A 19,208-nucleotide genomic window follows, 5' to 3' on the forward strand; every position below is an offset into this window, starting at 1 on the left:
AAACCAAACGAACAAAAACACACCAAGAAGCATATCCTACAAAAGATATATAATACTATGTAACAAACATTAATTATTAAAAATAACTGAAAAACAGCTAAATACAGCTATGTCAAAATCATGCATGGGGGGCTGAGAAGGTGGCTCAGTGGTAGAGCACTTGTCTTGCATGCTTGAGGCCCTGGGTTCGATTGCCCAGCACCACATAAGCAAAAAGAAAAAAGCCAGAAGTAGCTCTGTGGCTCAAGTGGCAGAGCACTAGCCTTGAGCTGAAGAGCTGAGGGACAGTGCCCAGGCCCAGAGTTCAGGCCCCATGACCGGACCCAAAAAAAAAAATCATTCATGGGAATACTCAATATCTAAAGAATGTATTGTTTTCTATCAAATCAATCTATAAATTGAATGCAATTTTCTGAGAAGTCTTATCAGGACTTTTTATAGTTTCAGGCTGGATAGCTTAGGAAAAATGAGACCTGGAAAATGACATCTAGGAACTCTGATAGAAACAATACATTTAGAAACATACATGCACTATCTTCTTTGCTTCTAACTCAGGGTGCGTTCATCATCTTAAGGATAAGCATCTGTTCTATGGCAAAAATATACGCATTCTTTCCTGTAAGAAATACACTAAAGGGGCCGCGAAGGTGGCTCAGTGTTAGAGTGCTTGCCTTGCATGCATGAGGCCATGGGTTCGATTACTCAACACCACATAAGAAAAAAGAAAAAAGCCAGAAGTGGCGCTGGGGCTCAAGTGGTAGAACACTAGCCTTGAGCTGAAGAGCTGAGGGACCGCGCCCAGGCCCAAAGTTCAGGCCCCATGACTGGACCCTCCCCCCGAAAAAAAGAAATACACTAAAGACTGTATCACCAAATAACCAAGAACTCAGATGGTGTAACCCCAGAGTGATTAAGAGCAAAGATAAACACCTATATATATCGCTTTATGACAGGACTTGCTTTTATTATATAAATGCCCCTGATGTCAAAGAGCTCTTTGCGTCTACCGTTAAGAGCACTCACACTCTGAGTGTGCCTCTGTCTTTCTGTTTATCTGCTTATCTGTTTGTTTGCTTGCTAACTCAATAAAGTATTGCCAAGTTTTCTTACCATGGTGACTACTCTGCAAATGTTTATTCTGTGACCAAGGACCCTAAGTCAAGAGTTCCTACTGATAGAGGGAAACTTCCCCAAACCTCACCTGGACCCAGTGACTGTTGTTCCTCAAAGTTATGAGGTGAGTTGCTGAGTGGTAGAGTGCTTGCCTTAAATGCAAGAGACTCGGTGTTTGGTCCCCACTAACAGAGGAGAGGAAGGATTTCTAAAGATCAAAAGACACAAAGAATATGAAAGAACAATTTTGGGGACACACCATAACTCAAAATGAGGATTTGTTACACTAAAGCCTAGTAATCAAGACAATCTGGTATTACAGCTGAAGAAAAAGTATTACATAGGGTAGAGAACTGAGAACAAGCCTATGTAGAATCCTGAGATTTGACATTAGACTATTCAATAAATAGCTATTTGGATGAGCTAGCTATTTATATGGAATAAGATACAAAATAGACCTTAACTTAAAGCCGTAGCAAACAATTCCTAAAAACAAAGGTAGAAAGCAACACTTAAAAGCTTTAAGAATGAAATAAGAGTGCATTTTAAGAATGGAGATTTTCCCCAAGGAAATGAATACAAAGGTAGGAAAATATCAATAAGTTTACATTACAGCAACACCTTTGGTTGAGTAAGTAACATCAAAAAAAAATATAAACATCCTCTCTTAAGACTGAAGACATTTAAATAGTATGTATTCAACAAAGGAACATTTCAATCAAGAAGATGACAGATAGGATACATGATATTGAATAAAATATCTGAGCATGCAATTCACAAGAAAAGGCATATGTGATGTGGCAAGATTTATGAAAAATATTCTGTCAGGAACAATAAAGAGATACCACACTTGTCAGACTAGGGAAAAGTTAAAAATATACTGGACAATACCAAATGATTGGAGAAGGATTATATAAGAATATATGTGGATATGGATACAAACTTTATCATTATGCAAACTGCATATAGAGGAGTAAAAGTTATCAAACACCACTGACTAAAATTCATGAAGAAAATGTTCATACATAATATGAAGGACATCACATTTAATATGCACTGTCATAAGTATTTGTGATGATTTTTAGTACACTGGAAAATTTTTCAAGGAAGAAAAAAGGGGGTAAGAAGCCTTAATAAGGACCCTCATTTGTGAAATAACTTCAAGTACCCCACTACTTACTAGTTCGTAATGTTTTCTTTTTTGTTTTGCAATTCAGTTCCCACAGGGCAAGGGCAGGAGAGGAACAGCTTCCTTTGAATTGGGGTCATCTGCAAATGGTACCTGCATCTAGGACAACACAAATCATGAAGCTAGAGGTTTGCAAGATTAAGAAAAACAGGCTAATGGCCATGACCTCTTTGTGGAAGGGGAAGCACTGGATGGGGTGAGCAACAGTATCCCCTGCTCAGGACTCATAATCCCAGTATATAGGCTATAGTTGGGAAGGGTGGTGGACATACTCCGAGCTCCAATGTGCCATCTCTTCTGCCCTCTAGAGCCCACCCTTAGTCCAACTGGCACCACATAGGCACAATCATGTGTCCACATTCCATGAATGGGTTCCCATAGAATGGCAGGGTGGGAGCAATCTTTACATGAAAATGGATATATCTCAGATGGCACTGTCTCTGAGGCTGACAAATCATGAATAAAGAGTTCCTTTACATGATCAAGAAGAGGTCCTCACTATGAAGTCACTGTACAAGGTAAACGACTAGTTAGGGAGGTAGCAACATACCCAGATCCAAGTTAATAACCCCAAGCTACAAAGGCATTACAGGGGTATGGACACAGGGCCTGGCCCAATATGCCCACAATCAGGCCTATCTGGCATCATGTATGTGCCCTCTTATGAAAGTGTGTACTGGCGCATAGGCCTATCAGAAGGGACCAGCAAGACAGTAGTCCACATGGTGAAGAACAAGCTACCAGGCACGACCTCTCTTTAGCAGTAGTAAGCACTATTTAGGAAGGTGGGCAGCACCTCAAGTTCCAGGCGTATAAGCCGGTCTCCACAGGCCTGTGAAAGGGATGTTTTACAGTCTCCAACCCCAGCCTTTTTCTCTTGGGTCCAAAAACACCTAGGACCTATCTAATTTAAAAATAAGTTAAGTGCTTTCATGGGAACATGTGTATACACATGCACAAAATCCCTGACCCATGATTTCATTTTCACAGGACAGAGGAGGGAATGGAATCACTTACTTTGAATTGAAGGCCTCCCAAGGCTACACTGAAATTAGCCAGCTAAGGAAAAAGGACAAGCTATGGCTTCCCTTCTTCTGGATCCAATATATTGCACAAAAAGGCCACTCTGGCACCACATTTGTGCCCTCCTGTGAATGTGTATACACACATGCATAACCCATATCACAACTGGATTCCCACAGTTCCAACCGGGAGTGGAACCACTTACTGAGAAGGACATACGCACATATAGCTGCACCTGGGCTGACTCATACCAAGAAGCCAGAGGTCCCAAAATGAAGAAAAACTGGCCGCCTTGTATGGCTTCCCTGTAACAGGATAAGCCCTGGTTAGAAAGTGCAGCACCATGCCAAACTCCAGCCCCATAATCCCAAGCAGCACAGGCCATACTCTGCAAGGGAGACATGAAAGACCTACTCTCTAAGCCTTTTTTTCCTTGGGCTGGCATCAGCACCCAAGTGGGAAAATCTTGCCACAGGTCCTTGTGTTCCACAAACTGGTGTATACACAAGCACAATGATATACTCACTCAACCCCACACAAATATTCAGTTACCACAAAGGGAGAGTGGTCCTATTTGCCTAGAAACTAGGGCATCTGGAATGGCACTGTCACCTGGGCCTTCAGAGAAGGACCTGCAAGATGTTAGTCCAAAAGGGAAAGAAAAGGGCTTTGGGTATGCTCTCCCTGTAGGAGGAGGAGTGTAGAGAGCTGGGAGAGGCCGCACCTGGAAGATGGTGCCAGCTTCCGCCCTCCGCCTTCCCGATGGCGAGTGCTCTCTGTGGTAAACAACTCCTGATATGGCTAAGGCAAAGAATCTGGCTTGCTTCCGCGCACCTGAACCTATTGGCGGTTCCCACGTGGCGTATCAGGGTTGGCTACCCAGCGGGTACTTAAGGCTGTGGGGAATTCTCCCCGGGGTTGGGGTCAGAAGATTACAAAAAGGTCCTGAATAAACTGCAGAGAGAAGAGTCCGGTGTCGCGTCTTCCTTGCTGGTCGAGGCAGTAGCGACACGTGGTGGCCCGTACGGGGACTCAGCCATAACCCCAATGAGGACTCAGAACTCTCTGTGGTCAGGGTGGTGCACCGGTAAGTCCCCAGGTAAAAGGGGAATCCGCGACAAAAGCGGGGGTAAGTCCCCAGGTAAAAGGGGAATCCGCCACAAGAGCGGGGGGGGGGATTTTTGCTCTTCTCGGTAGATAAAGAGAGAGTGAGAACCCGGGGCTAGTCAATAGAGTAGCCAAAAGTGAAAGTAAAAGTTTGTTTACCAGCTTCAAATGTTTAAAACATGGGCGCTTCTTTTTCGCACCCAATTTTTTTGGCTCTCAATGAGCTACTGCACTCAAAAAAGTTAAAAATAAAAAAGAGTACTTTAGAGAGATTTTTGAATGAATGTGACACCGTTGCCCCATGGTTCGCTGTCTCTGGAAGCCTCACGGTGGCCTCTTGGGAGAAACTAGTGAGGGACCTAGATTTTGCCTCTGAACAAGGAATGCTTAAGAGCGGAGTGAGACCAATATGGAAACTGATAAGAGGCTGTCTCGAGGACCAGCGTTGCAGTGAGGCGGTAGAGAATGGTCAGGCCGCCTTAGAAATGCTGCAGGAAGAAAGATCAGAAAGGGCAGACAGCAAAAAGGAGGAGAGCAGGGGGGGGTCATACCCTGATTTTGCCGAACTAGAGACCTCTGAGTCTACAGACTCAGAGGAACTACAATCACTCATAGAACAAATAGAAAAAACAAAGATAAGAAAGAGGAGGAAAGGGAAGGAGAGAGAGGACCCAGATAAAGACGAATGCATGCCTTCCGTGCACCGTCCCACACCTTCGGCCCCTCCGCTCTATGCGGAGGACCCTGGAAGTGGCAGCCCCGGCTGTTCTTTCAGCCCAGGCATGTGGAAAGCGGTCAGAACCGAGTTACATCTAGCCTGTCCAATATTTCAGGATCCACAGGGACAGCGGTATCATGAACCCTTAGATTTTAAGGTTATAAAATCTTTAGCTGAGTCTGTGCGGACATACGGAATCACAGCCTCCTTTACTGTAGCCCAGGTGGAGGCCCTAAACAGACACTGCATGACACCCGGTGATTGGAGTGGGCTCGCACGAGCTTGGTTGAGCCCAGGTCAGTATTTAGATTGGAAGGCCTTTTTGATTGAATTTGCTAGTGAAGAGGCTGCAGCCAATCAGGCTGCGGGGAACCCAGCTTGGGACAGAGATATGCTGCTTGGACAGGGGAGATTCGCCAATCAGCAGATAGGCTACCCGGTTCAAGTTTATGAACAAATCAATAAAATTGGCATAAAGGCATGGAAGGCCTTACCAAATAAAGGCGAAGTGAGTGGCAATCTCACCAAAATCCTGCAGGGCTCTATGGAGCCGTTTTCGGACTTTGTTGCTCGTATGGTCGAGGCCGCTGGCAGAATTTTTGGTGACCCAGACGCAGCCATGCCATTAATTAAACAGCTTGTTTACGAGCAGTGTACTAAGGAATGCAGAGCCGCCATAACCCCATATAAGAATAGGGGACTAGTTTGCAGAGAGCTGGGCGGACCACTAACTAATGCTGGATTAGCTGCTGCTGTGGTGCAATTAACCCAGAAGAATGGGGCTGGGAAGGTGGCTCAGTGGTAGAGCGTTTGCCTTGCATGCCTGAGGCCCTGGGTTCGATTCCTCAGCACCACATAAGCAAGAAGAGAAAAAAGCCGGAAGTGGCGCTGTAGCTCAAGTGGTAAGAGTGCTAGCCTTGAGCTGAAGAGCTAAGGGACAGCGCCCAGGCCCAGAGTTCAGGCCCAGGAAAAAACCTATTCAAAAAACGCTGCAAATTTGTCTAAACAGTTGTCTAGTTATCTTTTAGGTAATTGAACTGGGGAGTTCGACAGCCTGATGGAACAGCTCAGGGTTGCCATCGTCATGGTGAACTCGACCCGAGTGGATGCCGGATTGGCGGAGGGGTTATCTTCATGGATCTCCGCTGCTATGATTCATCTCAAGGAGGGGGCGGGTTTGGGAGCCCTGATAGGCTTTCTGGTGTTAGCCTCCTTGGTATGTCTGTGGTGCATTTGCCAAATTAGAGGTTCTCAGCGTCGCAGTGCAGCCATGATTATCCAAGCCTTTACAGTCATTGGAGCAGGTCAGTCCCCCTAAGCGTGGCTTGCCACCCTAAAACAATGAACACAGATTGCAAAGCCAAAGTACTGCAGTCGAGAGGCATGAGTTTTGCCCTCGAGGAGAGCATGTTTGATTGCACACGGGTTCGATTCGCCTTTTCCCGTCCTTGTGAAAAACGAATCAATGGACAGGCTGAGTCATCCCTAGAGAAGGCGCCCTCTGGGAGAAGGCTTGTATGCAGTCCTTGCAATTGCACAACAGGGATCAGACCTCTGTTCTCATCTGTGTTCTTTAAACAAAAAAGGGGGAACTGTAGAGAGCTGGGAGAGGCCGCACCTGGAAGATGGTGCCAGCTTCCGCCCTCCGCCTTCCCGATGGCGAGTGCTCTTTGTGGTAAACAACTCCTGATATGGCTAAGGCAAAGAATCTGGCTTGCTTCCGCGCACCTGAACCTATTGGCGGTTCCCACGTGGCGTATCAGGGTTGGCTACCCAGTGGGTACTTAAGGCTGTGGGGAATTCTCCCCGGGGTTGGGGTCAGAAGATTACAAAAAGGTCCTGAATAAACTGCAGAGAGAAGAGTCCGGTGTCGCGTCTTCCTTGCTGGTCGAGGCGGTAGCGACAGAGGAGCACTGGTTGTGGAGGGTGGATGCATGCCCACTTCGAATCCCACAACCCTGGGCTATACAGGACACAGCTAAATAGCAAAACAGGATAGCTTGTAGTCAAGGAATCTCCAAGTCTTCTTTCACTTGGGTACTATAATATATAGTACACAACCAGTCAAATCTGACACTATGTACATGCCTTAGTGTGAATGTGTGTACATACATGCACAACTGCTCACCAGTGATTTGGTTCCCACAGTGTGGAAGGAAAGGTCTAACATAAAATGAAATGGGGGGCATGTGGGATGGCATCTGCTGTGGCGTGGCACAGATCAGGAATTTAGATTTCCTTAAGGTAAACAAGAGGCTCTCAATCATGTATTCACTTTAGCAGGTGAAGCACTAGTTAGGGAATATGTTGGAAGCATCCCCTGATCCAGACCAATAATCCTAGGATACACAGGCATATGCTGGGTAGGTATGTGGGGCCACTGAAGCACCGTGTATGTACATTACTTCAAATGTCTGCAAACCCTCTCACACTTGACTCTTTTGGCATAGAGGATGAGTAGGATGAACTTACTTCAAATCACAGGTATCCAGGATGGCACCCACAACTGGGCCCTCAGGACCACGAAGAGGTCATGAAGCTGAAGTTAAAGGAGCCCTTGGGTATGACTGCCCTGTTAAGAGGTGAAACACTGGTTGAGAAGGGTATCAGTATCTGCAGCTCCAAGCCCATAACCTCAGCCTACACAAGTCATAGCCTGGGAGGCATGAAAAACCATGCCTCGAATGAACATTAGATGCTACATGAATGAGAAAATTTCCATCCATCACAATCATAGCCATATAATGTATATTATCTAACTATTTGAAGTAGGTGGAACATGGGTTTTTCTTGTAATTTTCAAAAATATAAAAATTAAGATCTTTTTTGTTTTTGGTTTGTTTCTTTTTTTTCTTTTGTTTTATCTTGTTTTGTTTTGTTTTTGTGCCTGTCTTGGCACTTCAAATCAAGATCAAAGTGCTGTTCCAAAACCTCTCTGTGCTGAAGGTTAGCCCTGTACAACTTGAGCCACAGCAGTATTTCCAGCCTTCTCTGAGTAGTTTGTTGGAGATAAGAGTCTCATGAACTTTTCTGCCATGGCTGGCTTCAAACCACAATCCTCATTTCACAGCCTCCTGAGTAATTAGAATTACAGGCCTCATGGATATTTTTTTAAACAGTTGTACAATGTATCAATTGGTTTTTACAATGCCTCTTAGACTTTTTCATAGTTTCCATCGACTCTTCTAATCGATAAAAACCCCACCCATCCCCTTTCTTTCCTAGTTCCATTTTCACATATGTGCATTGAATCTTATGTTGTATTTTCCAAGCCATCTACTCCCTATTCCTTTGCCTCTTTCCATGTCTCCTTTAACACCTACCCAAGGACAAGATATGCTTCATCTTTTTTTGTGTGTGTGATTTTTTTTAATATTATTTTATTAGAGAACATACTGTACAGAGGGGCTACAATTACATGGGCAGGATAATGCATACATTTCTTACCAAGCATTGCAGCCTCCTCCTTTGTTTACCTTTCACCTCCCTTCCCAGCCTCCCCCCTCCCCCTACCCAATTATACCCCCCTCCCCCCCAACACCGACATTATAAAGCTGGTTTTGACATGACATTTTGTACATCTCATTGTTGCAACAGGTCCACCTGAATCCTTAAACGACTTGTTTGTCCCCATCTCCTCCACATGTTATACTGACATCAAATATAGTGAAAGCGGGGGTTACACTGTGGGGGAGGGACATACAAAGCAACAAAGAAATAATCTTATAAATGCGTTAGAAACACATGCATGAAAGAAACAAAAACATTAAAATACATATTTAAGGTTTCATTTTCCTAACATCACATTATCTGACCTTTTCCGCTTGACTCATACCTATACTAGATATTGCAAATAAGGGAAACCATGGGACCTATGCTTCTTTGGGCCTGGCTTACTTCACTTAATATAATTTTTTCCAAACCTTTCCATTTCCTAACAAATGGGGAAATGTCATTCTTTCTGATGGAGGCATAGAATTCCATTGTGTATATATACCACATTTTCTTGATCCATTCATCTACTGAGGGGCATCTGGGTTGGTTCCATATCTTAGCTATGGTAAATAATGCTGCAATAAACATAGTTGTGCTGGTAGCTTTAGTGTGGTCTTGTTTGTAAACATTTGGGTAAATGCCCAAAAGTGGGATTGCTGGATCATAGGGGAGATCTATGTGAAGTCTTTTGAGGAACCTCCATACTGCTTTCCAAAGTGGTTGAACAAGTTTACATTCCCACCAACAATGAAGTAAGGTTCCTTTCTGTCCACATCCCCTCCAGCATCTGTTGTTGTTAGAGTTCTTGATTTTTGCTGTTCTAACTGGGGTGAGGTGATATCTCAATGTTGTTTTGATTTGCATTTCTTTTTTATTTTTTTTTAATTGTATTTTATTTTATTTGAGAACATACGGTACAGAGGGGCTACAATTATATGGGCAGGATAATGCATACATTTCTTACCAAGCATTGCAGCCTCCTCCTTTGTTTACCCTTCACTTCCCTTCCCCGCCTCGCCCCTCCCCACACACAATTTTACCCCCCTCCCCCCACCCAATTATACCCCCCTCCCCCCCACACACCGACATTGTAAAGCTGGTTTTGACATGACATTTTGTACTTCTCATTGTTGCAACAGGTCCACCTGAATCCTTAAACGACTTGTTTGTCCCCATCTCCTCCACATGTTATACTGACATCAAATATAGTGAAAGCGGGGGTTACACTGTAGGGGAGGGACATACAAAGCAACAAAGAAATAATCTTATAAATGCGTTAGAAACACATGCATGAAAGAAACAAAAACATTAAAATACATATTTAAGGTTTCATTTTCCTAACATCACATTATCAGACCTTTTCCGCTTGACTCATACCTATACTAGATATTGCAAATAAGGGAAACCATGGGACCTATGCTTCTTTGGGCCAGGCTTACTTCACTTAATATAATTTTTTCCAAACCTTTCCATTTCCTAACAAATGGGGAAATGTCATTCTTTCTGATGGAGGCATAGAATTCCATTGTGTATATATACCACATTTTCTTGATCCATTCATCTACTGAGGGGCATCTGGGTTGGTTCCATATCTTAGCTATGGTAAATAATGCTGCAATAAACATAGTTGTGCTGGTAGCTTTAGTGTGGTCTTGTTTGTAAACATTTGGGTAAATGCCCAAAAGTGGGATTGCTGGATCATAGGGGAGATCTATGTGAAGTCTTTTGAGGAACCTCCATACTGCTTTCCAAAGTGGTTGAACAAGTTTACATTCCCACCAACAATGAAGTAAGGTTCCTTTCTGTCCACATCCCCTCCAGCATCTGTTGTTGTTAGAGTTCTTGATTTTTGCTGTTCTTTTTTTTTTTTTTTTTTTTTTTTTTATTTTTAAATTGTATTTTATTTTATTTGAGAACATATTGTACAGAGGGGCTACAATTACATGGGCAGAATAATGCATACATTTCTTACCAAGCATTGCAGCCTCCTCCTTTGTTTACCCTTCACTTCCCTTCCCTGCCTCCCCCCTCCCCCCACCCAATTTTACCCCCCTCCCCCCACCCAATTATACCCCCCTCCCCCCTCCCCACACCGACATTGTAAAGCTGGTTTTGACATGACATTTTGTACTTCTCATTGTTGCAACAGGTCCACCTGAATCCTTAAACGACTTGTTTGTCCCCATCTCCTCCACATGATATACTGACATCAAATATAGTGAAAGCGGGGGTTACACTGTGGGGGAGGGACATACAAAGCAACAAAGAAATAATCTTATAAATGCATTAGAAACACATGCATGAAAGAAACGAAAACATTAAAATACATATTTAAGGGTTCATTTTCCTAACATCACATTATCTGGCCTTTTCCGCTTGACTCATACCTATACTAGATATTGCAAATAAGGGAGACCATGGGACCTATGCTTCTTTGGGCCTGGCTTACTTCACTTAATATAATTTTTTCCAAACCTTTCCATTTCCTAACAAATGGGGAAATGTCATTCTTTCTGATGGAGGCATAGAATTCCATTGTGTATATATACCACATTTTCTTGATCCATTCATCTATTGAGGGGCATCTGGGTTGGTTCCATATCTTAGCTATGGTAAATAATGCTGCAATAAACATAGTTGTGCTGGTAGCTTTAGTGTGGTTTTGTTTGTAAACATTTGGGTAAATGCCCAGTAGTGGGATTGCTGGATCATAGGGGAGATCTATGTGAAGTCTTTTGAGGAACCTCCATACTGCTTTCCAAAGTGGTTGAACAAGTTTACATTCCCACCAACAATGAAGTAAGGTTCCTTTCTGTCCACATCCCCTCCAGCATCTGTTGTTATTAGAGTTCTTGATTTTTGCTGTTCTAACTGGAGTGAGGTCATATCTCAATGTTGTTTTGATTTGCATTTCTTTTATGGCTAGGGATGTTGAACATTTCTTCATGTGTCTATTGGCCATCCTTCTTTCTTCTTCAGAGAAGCTTCTCTTTAAGTCTTTCGCCCACTTATTTATTGGGCAGTTGTTTCTTTGAAGATTTGTTGTTGGGTGGTTTAATTTTTTGAGTTCCAAGTATATTTTAGATATGAGACCCTTGTCCGTTGTATGGCTAGTAAAGATCTTCTCCCAATCTGTGGGCTTTCTATTGATCTTGCTAGCTATGTCATTTGCCCTGCAGAAGCTCTGCAACTTTATGCAATCCCATTTGTCCAACCTTTCTTTGATTTGTTGTGCTTCCGGGTCTCTATTCAGAAAATTTCGGCCTGAGCAAAGGAAACCTAAGGTTTCTCCTATTCCATCCTGTAATGTTTTCAGAGTGTCTGCTTTGAGTTCAAGGTCTTTGATCCATTTGGAGTTGATTCTCGTGCAGGGTGATATATAAGGATCTAGCTTTAGTTTTCTACATGTAGTTAACCAATTATGCCAGCACCATTTACTGAAGAGGCTGTCTTTCTTCCATTCTATTGTTTTAGCTTCCTTATCGAAGATTAGATGGCTATAGGTCTGTAGGTTCATTTCTGGGTTTTCAATTCTATTCCATTGGTCCTGAGGTCTGTTCTTATGCCAATACCAAGTTGTGTTGATTACTATGGCTTTATAGTAGAGTTTGAAATTTGGTATTGATATTCCTCCAGCAGTGTTCTTTCCGTTGAGAAGTGTTTTTGCTATTCGGGGTCTTTTATTGTTCCATATGAATGTAAGTATTGCCATTTTCACGATGTTAATCTTGCCAATCCAGGAGCATGGGAGGTTTCGCCATTTTTTAAGTTCTGTGTTGATTTCCTTTTTCAAGATTTTAAAGTTTTCATCATAGAGGTCCTTCACTTCTTTGGTTAAGTTAATTCCTAGGTATTTTATTTTTTGTGGGGCTATTACAAATGGAGTTGCTTTCCTAAGTTCAGCCACACTTTTCTCATTGTTGGCATATAGAAAAGCCATTGATTTTTGGGGGTTAATTTTATAACCTGCTACTTTGCCAAAGTTTTGAATCAGCTTGAGTAATTTGGGAGTGGAGTCTATGGGATTCTTTAAATACAAGATCATGTCATCTGCAAAGAGGGAGAGTTTTATTTCTTCTTTCCCTAATTGGATCCCATTTATGTCTGCATATTGTCTTATTGCTGTAGCTAGGCATTCTAATACTAGATTGAAGAGAAGTGGAGAGAGTGGGCATCCTTGTCTTGTTCCTGAGTTAAGAGGAAATGGCTTTAGTTATTCACCATTGAGTAAAATGCTGGCTGTAGGTTTGTCATATACAGCATTTATTGTATTGAGGAATGTTCCATGGATTCCTAATTTTTCGAGAACCTTCATCATAAAGGGGTGTTGGATCTTGTCAAATGCTTTTTCTGCATCTATTGAGATAACCATGTGGTTCTTATTCTTGCTCCTGTTGATGTGATGAATAATATTAATTGATTTGCGTATATTGAACCAGCTTTGCATCCCTGAAATGAATCCTGTTTGATCATGGTGTATGATTTTTTGGATGAATTGTTGAAGTCGATTGGCCAAAATTTTGTTGAGAAGTTTTGCATCAATGTTCATCACAGAAATGGGTCTATAGTTCTCTTTCTTTGATGAGTCCCTGCCTGGTTTTGGGATGAGAGTTATGATGGCTTCATAGAATGTGTTGGGTAGTGAGCTTTCTCTTTCAATTTCATTGAAGAGTTGGAGGAGTATTGGTGTGAGCTCTGCTTTGAAGGCCTTGTAAAATTCCGCTGTAAAACCATCTGGTCCTGGACTTTTTTAGCTGGGAGGACTCTTATTGCTGTTTCTATTTCAGTGCTTGATATGGGCCTGTTAAGCTAGTTTAACTCCTCTTGGTTTAGTTTTGGCATGTCAATATTTGCTAGGAAAAGGTCCATTTCTGTCAAGTTCTCAAACTTATTACCATAAAGTTTTGAGAAGTATTCCCTTATAATGTTCTGAATCTTGGTTGTTTCCGTGGTGATGTTTCCATTCTCATCTCTGAGTTTATTAAGTTGGGTGTGTTCTCTCCTTTTTCTGATAAGGTTTGCTAAGGGTCTGTCAATTTTGTTAAGTTTTTCGAAGAACCAACTCTTTGTTTTGTTGATTCTTTCTATAGTTTTTTTGGATTCTAATTCATTTAATTCTGATTTAATTTTGATTATTTCTTTCCATCTACTGGATTGGGGTTTATCTTGCTGTTCTTTTTCAAGGAGGTTTAGATGTGTCATTAAATTGTTAGTTTCAGATCTCTCCAATTTGTTGATGTAGGAGCTCAGAGCTATAAACTTGCCTCTGAGTACTCCCTTTGCTGTGTCCCAGAGGAGCTGGTAATTTGTGTGTTCATTTTTGTTGAATAGCATGAACATTTGAATTTCCTTTCTAATCTCTTCCATGACCCACTCATGATTCAGCAGTGTATTGTTCAGCCTCCATGTGATACCGGACTTTCTTTGGTGGCTTTTGGTGTTGAGTTCTAATTTTACTCCTTTGTGGTCAGAGAGAATGCAAGGTATAACTTCAATGTTTCTGAATTTAGACAAGTTTGCTTTGTGGCCTAAAATGTGGTCTATTTTAGAAAACGTTCCATGTGCTGCTGAGAAGAACGTGTATTCTGATGCTGCTGGGTGAAATGTTCCGTAAATGTCTGTTAAGTCTAGTTGATCTATGCAGCTGTTTAGATCTGCGGTTTCTCTGTTGAGTTTTTGCCGAGTTGATCTATCTAGTGGGGAGAGTGGTGTGTTAAAATCCACAACAATTAATGTCTTTGAATCTATATGGGATTTGAGGGAAAGTAGTGTTTCTTTGATAAATTTGGGTGCTCCATTGTTTGGCGAATAGATATTTAGAATTGTAATATCCTCCTGAAGGAGAGATCCTTTAATTAGTATGTAGCGACCTTCTTTATCTCTTCTCACGAATTTTAATTTGAAGTCTATTTTATCTGATATTAGGATTGCAACTCGCGCCTGTTTATGAGGGCCGTTTGCTTGGTAGATTTTGTTCCAGCCTTTAACCTTGAAAATGTGTTTGTTTTTACGGGCAAGATGTGACTCCTGCAGGCAGCAGATAGAAGGGTCTTGTTTTTTAATCCAACTAGACAGTCTATGTCGCTTAATTGGAGAGTTCAGTCCGTTAACGTTAAGAGATAGGACTGAGAGGTATTTGGGAGTTCCTGCCATGTTATCCACCTTCTTGGGGGCTGCGAAAACTGGGTTCTTCCTAAGGTTCTTGGATTCTCAGTTTGGGTGCAGTTTCTTGGCCTTTGTTGCGGTCTTGTTGGTTTCGATGTGTAGGACATCTTTAAGAATCTTTTGTAGGGCTGGTTTGGTGGAGATGTATTGTTTCAATTTTTCTTTGCTATGGAAGGTTTTTATTTGGCCTTCAGTTATGAAGGAGAGTTTAGCTGGGTACAGTATTCTTGGTTGATAGTTGTTTATTTTTAGGGCATGGCATATGCCATTCCAGGCTCTTCTTGCTTTGATTGTCTCTGCTGAGAAATCTGAGGTAATTCTAATTGGTTTCCCTTTATAGGTCATTACCCTTTCCTCCTTGACAGCTTTAAGGATCTTTTCCTTGGTCTGGGTTGATCCTGTGTGGATTATAATGTGATGGTGGGATGTCCTATTCTGGTCTGGTCTATTTGGGGTTCTAAAAGCTTCTTGTATCTGAATAGGCCTATCTTTTTGTATGTTTGGGAAGTTCTCTGCTAGGATCCTGTTAAACAAATTTCCTAGACCATTAACTTCAGTTTCTACGTGCTCCTCTACACCCATTATCCTTAGATTGGGCCTTCTGATGGTGTCTTCCAGGTGTTGGATAGACCTATCATATTTCTTGGACTTGTCTTGGATGGTTGTATGTTCTTTCTCTATAATATCTAGGCTGTCTTCAATCCCTGAGATTCGATCTTCTGCATGGTCTAACCTGCTGTCAAGACTCTCTACTTTGTTTTTTATCTCTTTTCCTTCTAATTGGTCAGCTTTGATGGCTTCAAGTTCTTTGTTGAAGCTCTGTTTTAGGTCTCGTATGAATTTCTTTACTTCCTTAATTTGGTGTTCAGTGTTTGTTCTCAGATCACTTAGTTGATTGGTTATGGTTTCTTTGGACTCCCATTCCTTCTGTTGGGTTCCATTCAGCATTCCCTTTGTGGTCTCCCTGACTTCCTTCAGCTCTTTGTTAATGGATTCCATGAATGCCTTTAGTGATCTTTGTGTATTCTCTACCTGGTCTCTCAATTCCTGAATTACTCTTTGATTAGCTTCCTCCCGTCTGTGGGATTCCTGCAGTTCTCTTTCTTCCCGTTTGTGGGATTCCTGCAGTTCTCTTTGAGTGTTCTCTGCCTGCTCAGGCCATTCCTCCCTTTCTCTTTGAGTATTCTCAAGTTGTTCACGCAAATCCTGTATCAGGTTTTGAGTAGCTTCCTCACGCTTGTGATATTCCTGTATAAACTTCCGGGATGCCTCCTCTCTCTCCCTATCACGCTCATACAGAGTCCTTTGTACATTGTCAAACTTCTCATTTATCATGTTTGCTATTAGAGTTTGTAGAGCTATTTGGGAACTCTCCTCTGGATTATTCTTTATCTGTTCTAATCCATGATTATCAAGATTGTGAATTGAGATACCCGAATTTGCCATTTTTCTTGTGTTTTCCCGGCTTACTCGGCCCATTTGAGATGAAGATTGCACCAGTTTTGTGCTAGAACACTATCTTAAGGCAACCATCAACCAAAGTTTGCGTTTGTACAGTCAATAGTCTACAGATACAATCTAGTTCAACAGATACATCTATTCAACATCAAACAACTATATGTTAAAGGACTTCGAACCGCAGAAAAGAATTTGGAAAACCAGAAATTATTAGGATTAGGGAGAGATGTGGGTAAAAAATAGGAATAGATTGGTGTGGGGAGGCACAGGGAGAGTTAACTATGTCCTAATCACAATGCAGGAAATGGGTTGGGTAGGATGCAAGTAGAGAGAGAGAGAAAAAGAAGAGACGGAAAGGGGAATGAAGAGAGACCAGAAAAAAAATAGAAACGTAAAAATTAATGTTATTATAGAGGTTAAAAGACCGTCTATTTAGAGAGGAATGTGAATATGTTCAGAGAAGGGGAGGGACATAGAGGAGATGTGAAAAACTTTAAGGATGGGAAAGGGAGAAGAAAAGATCAGAAGTTCAGTAGAGCTAGACAAAAAACAAAAAGATAATTAAGAAAGAAAGAAAAAGATAAAGAATACAAGAAAAGAAAGGAAAACGCTCATTCACATATTCCTAAAATAAAAATTATAAGATGAGAAAAAAAAAAGTTACTGGAAAACAATTATTTTTTCAGAAGAGGCAAAAATTAAAGATTAATAAAAGTTTTAGAAGGGAAAAAATTTATTTATATATATATATATATATATATATATATATATATATATATATATATATATATATGGTAACAAAAAACAAAAAACAAGCAAAAAAAAGAAAAGAAGAAGAAAAAAAAAAAAGAAAAAAAAGTCTTTTGATTTTTTTTTTTTGGGGGGGGGAGGTGTGGGAAGAATCCTGTATCTCCCTTTTGTCTGTAACCAGTCTCTTGTTGGAGTCTCTGGTCAGCTTGAGGTCCTGTGGCTTGATTGGTTTCTTAAGTTGGTTGGTTGGAAGAGGCAGAAAAATGCTCTGCTTTACCCAAGCTTTTGAGATCCCCCTCCCAGGTTAGTTTTCTGGGAGGGTGATCTGCTCTGAGAATCACAAAAGTGGGGGATGTGGTGATGAGGCTAGGTTCTGGGTAGAGTTGAGGCCTTTCAACAAACAGTAGCTTTTCCCTGGGGCTATTTTGTGATAAAGCTCACAGTGCCCAGCCTGGAGCCATTCTCAGGGTTTCTGTTTTTCAATTGATTGTGGTGGCTGCTAGAGGGAGGGGCAGCCTCTGGCTCTGGTTACCCAGTGAGGCAAGGCACTCCAATGGCTGGCGCCTGAGCTGGGTGACTTTTCCCTGGATGGAGCTGAGTCTGGCAGGTCACTTCGCCGTTAAGTTCTTGTGGTTTGAATCCAGCCTGGGCAGGAAAGTAAATGAGAATTCTTTTCATTTATGCTACTCCTGGGCTAAAACTTGAGTTTTACTCAAGGCTAGAGCTCTACTGCTTCCTACCTGTTGCTGGTTAATTGGTGAAAAACGTCTCATTGATTTTCATGCCTAGGATGGCTTTGAACCTTGGCTCTCAACTTTCTTTTTTTTTTCTTTCTTTCTTTATTTTATTTTATTTTCTTTTTTTTGTGAACACACTGTACAGAGGTGTTACAATTACATGGGCAGGTTAATGCGTACATTTCTTATCAAGCATTGCAGCCTCCTCCTTTGTTTACACTACACATCCCTTCCCAGCCTCCCCCCCCAACCGCCCACCCAATCCTCCCGGCTTGCCCCCCCACCAACATTGTAAAGCTCGTTTTCGACATGACAACTTGTACTTCTCATTGTTGCAACAGGTCTACCTGTATCCTTAAATGACTTGTTTTTCCCCATCTCCTACACAATTTATAATGACATCAAATATAGTGAAAGCAGGGTTATACTGTGGGGGAGGGACATACAAAGCTACAAAGAGATAATCTTATAAATGTGTTAGAAACAAATGCATGAAAGAAAAAAAAACATTAAAATACATATCTAAGGATTCATTTTCATAACATTACATTATCTGACCTTTTCCGCTTGACTCATACATATACTAGATATTGCAAATAAGGGAAACCATGGGACCTATGTTTCTTTTGGCCTGGCTTACTTCACTTAATATAATGTTTTCCAAGTTTTTCCATTTCCTAACAAATGGGGCAATGTCATCTTTCTGATGGAGGCATAGAATTCCATTGTGTATATATACCACATTTTCTTGATCCATTCATTTACTGAGGGGCATCTGGCTTGGTTGCATATCTTAGCTATGGTAAATAATGCTGCAATAAACATAGTTGTGCTGTTGGCGTTAGTGTGGTCTTGTTTGTAAACATTTGGGTAAATGCCCAAAAATTGGATTGCTGGGTCATAGGGGAGCTCTATGTGACGTCTTTTGAGGAACCTCCATACTGCTTTCCAAAGTGGTTGAACAAGTTTACATTCCCACCAACAATGAAGTAAGGTTCCCTTCTGTCCACATCCCCTCCAGCATCTGTTGTTGTTAGAGTTCTTGATTTTTGCCATTCTAACTGGAGTGAGGTGGTATCTCAATGTTGTTTTGATTTGCATTTCTTTTATGGCTAGAGAGGCTGAGCATTTCTTCATGTGTCTATTGGCCATCCTTCTTTCTTCTTCAGAGAAGTTTCTCTTTAAGTCTTTAGCCTACTTGTTTATTGGGCTGTTTTTTCTTTGCAGATTTGTTGTTGGGGGATTTAATGTTTTGAGTTCCAAGTATATTTTAGATATGAGACCCTTGTCTGTTGTATGGCTAGTGAAGATCTTCTCCCAATTAGTGGGCTTTCTATTGATCTTGCTAGCTATGTCCTTTGCCATGCAAAAGATCTGCAACTTCATGCAATCCCATTTGTCCCACCTTTCTTTGATTTGTTGTGTTTCCGGGTCTCTATTCAGAAAATTTCGG

At 41.6% G+C, this 19,208-nt stretch overlaps 1 protein-coding gene across 19 annotated transcripts in view; it reads right to left on the reverse strand.

The window, feature by feature from the left end:
• Positions 1-19,208, reverse strand: part of LOC138815294 (protein FAM114A2-like) — a 214,093-nt gene that overhangs the window by 35,688 nt on the left and 159,197 nt on the right. For 15 of the 19 annotated variants that reach the window (XM_070004623.1, XM_070004622.1, XM_070004618.1 and 12 more), the window contains 4 exons: positions 7,623-7,722; positions 3,531-3,630; positions 2,294-2,401; positions 1,202-1,321 (listed from right to left, as the gene is read on the reverse strand). The gene's annotated coding sequence lies outside the window, so the exon portion shown is untranslated. Of the gene's footprint in view, positions 1-1,201; positions 1,322-2,293; positions 2,402-3,530; positions 3,631-7,622; positions 7,723-10,743; positions 10,882-17,068; positions 17,664-19,208 lie in introns of those variants that run through there. The other 4 variants (XM_070004595.1, XM_070004591.1, XM_070004593.1 and 1 more) reach the window with 2 other exon arrangements.

The sequence above is a fragment of the Dipodomys merriami genome, unplaced genomic scaffold (assembly GCF_024711535.1).
Source record: "Dipodomys merriami isolate MVZ:Mamm:240054 unplaced genomic scaffold, mDipMer1.0.p SCAF_635, whole genome shotgun sequence".
NCBI classification, from domain to species: Eukaryota; Metazoa; Chordata; class Mammalia; order Rodentia; family Heteromyidae; genus Dipodomys; species Dipodomys merriami.